Here is a 6,000-nt window from a genome sequence, read left to right as displayed (position 1 = left end):
GGGAACTCGAGCAACCACGATAGTTTCTATCACTAAATCACTCGAAAAGAAGGAATTAGTGAGTGGGCACTTTTAAACACTACGACTTGAGAACGAGTCTCGAAGTCGCAGAGCTAAAGACTAGGTCGAGTGAGGACCTAGGTGCCAAGACAAGAGAAAACCGAAAATAAAATAGAAAGAGAGAGAGAGAGGATTTCGGCCACCACAAGGTCTAGAGAGAGAAGCTCTCAATCTCTAACTTATGTGGAATGAATAGAATGAGAGGAATGAGGGTCCTATTTATAGGAGAAGGGTTGGCCTTGGAAAGAAGTAGTTTCCTCTTATTTTCCAAGCCTTTATGAGCAATCTTTATTACCCATTCCCATCCAAGTCACACGGCCAACATGTGCCCTAATGACACCTTGGATTTGTTTCCTCTTTTATTCCTTGCTCTCTCCAAGCTTGTTTGGCCGAAATCCCATGTGCATCCATATGCAAATTTGTTTCCTCTTCTTCTTTTGGCAAGTATCTAAATACATTTATGCACAAAATAAACTCTCTATCTTGGGTATTATGGGCGCCCAAGGCCTTCTAGAAAAGGCTTCTAGAAGCTTTTCCATTTGTTCATGACAACATGAAAAAGGCCCAATAAGAATTTTCAATAAAATTCTTATGAAATGAAATTAATTCACAAGGCCCAATGATCAAGTCATGGCCGAGTGAAACATGTCACAAAATGACCTTGTCAAAAAATTTATTGACATTCATTTCATCCTTTGTCTCAAAAGACAAAAATACCCTTTTAACTATTTTCGTTCTTGTGTTGGCTTAGCTTCCAGTTTAACTATTCCTATCGATGTGATTCGTGACAGTGACCTCATGGACCCAAATGAACAAAGCTTTAGCTAAACACTTGGACTCAAAAGTTCACAAACCTTTTCCAAGTTTAGCTTAATGCCAGCTGACTCCACTAAAGAGCTGACACTGAAAATCTCTCGGTTCAAATGAATTTGTTTTCTACTCAAGAATTCGACCTAATTATAATGAGCGGATCCACTGAATATTATCTATGTTTACCCTTCATGAATGTCATCAGCTAGTCGGGATTTACTAAATTACCATTTTACCCTTCTAGCTGTTATTTCCTCAACTCCTTTGTCGCTTGTGAATAAGTTAGAAACAATGTATTGACGAGGAGCTAACAAGTCACATTGTTTCATCCAAAAGAGTCAGGACTCAATTTGGACACTGGCCAGTTCATTTATTCACACTCCAAGGAACAAAGCATGAGGTGACATACATTGCATTTCAGCAATCTTGTACATGAATTCCATATCTATGAGATCTTCACAAAGTTACTCATGACAGACTCACAACTTAGTACCTCACCAATAGGCCTTGTTCGGAATCACATAGTGAGTCCGAAATTTGACTTTCTCAAATGAGAATACTAAGGTATGAAATGGCATGTCTCATTTCAGGATTAAGGTAAGCATGATGCAATTCATACATAGTGACTTCGAGACATAAGAGGTTAAATGGTTTGTTCTTATATTGTCTCTAGAAGTGCACTGGTCAATTCAGTACCTTCGGAAGATACCTAGAAGAACTATAGAGTCTCCAACTCTCAATGCCTCATAACCAGACATCATAGATTCTTCTAACAATCATACTGAGGTCAATAGTCCTTTGACCCTAAGATTGCGAATATATCGTTTTAAGCAAACTACGAAGAGTTTGTTCATGCAAATCTACATTTGTCTCTTCGTAAGTTGTTAAGTTTGTTTATGGACTAAAAGACTATGGTTTTATCATAAAGCTTCAGACAAGGAAGATTGAATGAACGTTTCAACTTTATTAATGAATGAATAGGCAATTACAAGCAAGAGTCTTCATGAGACTTTATTACATCAAATGTTCAAAATAAAGACTACAACTCTTCTTGTGGGCACTATTGACAACACGTCTCCCCTCGCAGCATGTCTCTCTTCCTTCCTCGGCAACTCGAGCAACCACGAAAGTTTCTATCACTAAATCACTCGAGAGAAAAGGAATTAGTGAGTGGGCACTTTTAAACACTACGACTTAAGGACGAGTCTTGAAGTCGCAGAGCTAAACACTAGGTCAAATGAGGACCTAGGTGCCAAAACATAAACCGAAATTGAATAGAGAGAGAGAGAGGAGTTCGGCCACAACGTCTAGAGAGAGAGAGTCTCTCAATCTCTAACTTATGTGGAATGAATGAAATGAGAGGAATGAGGTGGGGTATTTATAGGAGAAGGGTTGGCCTTGGAAAGAAGTAGTTTCCTCTTATTTTCCAAGCCTTTATGAGCAATCCCTTATTACCCATTCCTCCAAAATAGGCGCCCACCTCATGCAAATCCCCAAGGGATTAGTTTCCTCTTTTGTTTCTCTCTTGGTTGCCTTGGCCGAAATTCCCTATGCATGCATGGGAAATTTGTTTCCTCTTTTTCTTTTGGCAAGTATCTTGATACATTTATGCACAAAATATTCTCTCTTTCTTTAGGGTAGTGGGCGCCCAAGTGGCTTTCTAGAAGGGGCTTCTAGAAGCTTCTTCATTTGTTCATGACAACATGAAAAAGGCCCATTAAGAATTTTCAATAAAATTCTTATGAAATGAAATTAATCCACAAGGCCCAATAAAACTAATTTTGGTCGAGTGGGTTTAAGTCACCAAATGACCTTGTCAAAAAATGTATTGACATTCATTTCATCCTATGTCTCAAAAGACAATATACCATTTTGACAATTTTCGTTCTTGTTTTGACTTAGCTTCTAGTTTAACTATTCCTACTCGATGTGATTCGTGACAGTGACCTCATGGATCCAAATGAACAAAGCTTGAGCTAAATACTTGGACTCAAAAGTTCACAAACCTTTTCCAAGTTTAGCTTAATGTCAATGACTCCACTAAAGAGTTGACACTGAATATCTCTCGGTTCAAATGAATTTATTTTCTACTCAACAATTCAACCTAATTGTAATGAGTGGATCCACAGAATATTATCAGTGTTTACCCTTCATGAATATCATCGGCTAGTCGGAATTTACAAAATTACTTCTAGTTGTTATTTCCTCAACTCATTTGTCGCTTGTGAATAAGTTAGAAACAATATATTGACGAGGAGCTAACAAGTCACATTGTTTCATCCAAAAGAGTCAAGACTCGATTTGGACACTGGCCAGTTCATTTATTCACACTTCAAGGAACAAAGCATGATGTGATATACATTGCATTTCAGCAATCTTGTACATGAATTCCATATCTATGAGAACTTCACAAAGTTACTCATGACATTTTCACAACTTAGTACTTTGCCAATAGGCCTTGTTCGGAATCACATAGTGAGTCCGAACTTTGACTTTCTCAAATGAGAATACGTAAGGTGTGAAATGGCATGTCTCATTTCAGAATTAAGGTAAGCACGATGCAATTCATACGTAGTGACTTCGAGACATAAGATGTTAAATGGTTTGTTCTTATTTTGTCTCTAGAAGTGCACTGGTCAATTCAGTACCTTCGGAAGATACCTAGAAGAACTATAGAGTCTCCAACTCTCAATGCCCCATAACCAGACATCATAGATTCTCCTAACAATCATACTGAGGTCAATAGTCCTTTGACCCTTAGATTGCGAATATATCGTTTTAAGCAAACTACGAAGAATTTGTTCATGGAAATTTACATTTGTCTCTTCGTAAGTTGTTAAGTTTGTTTATGGACTAAAGACTAATGTTTTATCATAAAGCTTAAAACAGACAAGGAAGAATGAATGAACGTTTCAACTTTTTATTAATGAATAAGCAATTACAAGTAAGAGTCTTCATGAGACTTTATTACATCAAATGTACAATATAAAGATTACAACTCTTCTTGTGGGCACCATTGACAACACCCACTGGCTTGGTTTTCCTCAGGAAACTCATCTCTCCGGCACTAAGGCTCAAAACTTAGGTGAAAGAGTTGGATTTACGAATTGTTTTTTTTTTATTAATGCCATTGGATGTAGTAGGGACTTGCTATGCTATTATAGGGCTCATGGGGCGTGTCTGTCCATAATTTCTCCAATTGGGACATTGATACCGTGGTGACCAACCCCGAGAAACGGCTCTGGTGTTTCACAGGGTTTTATGATAATCCATGCACTAATGAACGGAAACACTCTTGGAGCCTCCTACGACGATTGACTTGTCTTTCTGGACCCCGTAGGTGTTGTGCTAGGGATTGCAATGAAATATTGGTGTTCCAGAATAAGTGCGGGGGTCTGATCGTCCAAGAGGAGGCATGTTTGACTTCCGGGATTGCCTTAAGGAATGTGGTTTGCGAGATCTCCAGTTCTCCGGAGACAAATTTAATTGGGACAACGGGTTCTCTGAAGCGGCTAACATCCAAGAGAGAATCGATCATGCAGCTGCGTTACACAATTGGATCAGCCTAGTTCCACTCTCTGAGTACATTCACTCGGATTTATCGGCAGGCGACCATCGCCTAATCTTGATTCTACTGGATCCTGTGTCCATACCTAGAGCCGTTAAATTTTGTTATTTCCGCATGGAACAGTGGTGGTTTCTAGAGGATAGTTGTGTTGATACAATCATGGATGCTGGGCTAAATGGCATCACGATGGTAGCTCATAGTCTCTGGTTGACTTGGCTTGTGCGCAACGTCTTTGAGGCAATGGGGGAAGAGTAATTTTGGAGTTGTTCCCAAGAAAATAAAAGAGACGCAAGCCATCCTCTTCTCCCTTCAAGGGGGAGATGTATCCGAAGTCAACATCCTACGTCTTCGGCGAGTTGAGAATGAGTTGTCCAAGTTGCTGATTATGGATGAGTATTACTGGCGACAGTGAGCGCGGGTAGAGTGACTAAAATCTGGAGATATGAACACAAATTTTTTTTTCGTATGAAGACATCAAACTGAAGAAAGAGAAACACTGTCAAGGGTTTCAATGGTGGAACATGCAGAATCACAGGCGACATTGACGAGATATTTGGCATTGTTGAAAAGTACTTCAGTGACATTTTCTCATCGTTGCTCTTGAAAGAGGATGATCGGTCAGACTTGTTGGTGGATATTGATGCTCCTCTCTCTCCAGACTAGTGCACAATGTTGGGGATCGACTTCGAGGCCATTGACGTCAAAACAACAGTTTTTAGCATGAGACATGACAAAGCCCCTAATCCAGAAGGATTCCACTGCATGTTCTTCCAAAAAATGTAGGACACGGTTGCAGAAGATGTTTATAGAGTGTGCATGCCCATCCTGAATGGAACAGCCTCTGTTCGTGCCTTCAATCACACTACGATGACCTTAATTTCCAAGGTAAACTCTCCCACTAAAAGATCCAAATTAAGGCCTATTAGCTTATGTAACGTGATGTATAAAATCATGAGAGAAGGGAAGATTCTCGGCTTTAGGCCCATAGAGCGTTTTTTGGCTCTCCTTAACAATTCGGTGAGAGAAGGGAAGATTCTCAGCTTTGCTTGCAAGCGTGGAAATCTTCGGGTCAGCCACTTGTTTTTTTCGGACGATTGTCTACTTTTCTTCCGTGGTCGCCAGTGTGATATCACGGAAATTAAGAGGATGCTTGAGGTGTACGAGTCGCTGTTCGGGCTAAAAATAATTTTCAGAAGTCTTCTATGTATTGTCCAAATGTGGACTAACCGAGTAGCGATGAGTTGTGGGAAATCTTAGGTATCTTAGCCTTGAATGTCCAGGATAGATATCTTGGCCTCCCCTACCTAGTCGGCCGAAAAAAGAATGAGATTTTTCGAATGGCACGTGATCGAGTTTGGTCTAAGATTACTCAGTGGCGTAGTCGGCTCTTTTCTCAGGTTGGAAAGGAAACCCTTACCAAGGCGGTGGCGTTGGCTCTCCCAACGTACTCAATGAGTGTTTTTCACCTCTCAAAGACGATGTATGACGATATAGAGGTTCTTATGGCACGTTTTTTTTTTGTGGGATGACGACTCAAAGAAGCGAAAACTCCATTGGAAAAC

The sequence above is a fragment of the Urtica dioica genome, chromosome 8 (assembly GCF_054948205.1).
Source record: "Urtica dioica subsp. dioica isolate 48M chromosome 8, U.dioica_male_clone48M_v1_H2, whole genome shotgun sequence".
In the NCBI taxonomy this organism is placed as follows: Eukaryota; Viridiplantae; Streptophyta; class Magnoliopsida; order Rosales; family Urticaceae; genus Urtica; species Urtica dioica.
The sequence above is the reverse complement of the archived record's forward strand: the minus strand, read 5'-3'. Positions refer to the sequence as shown.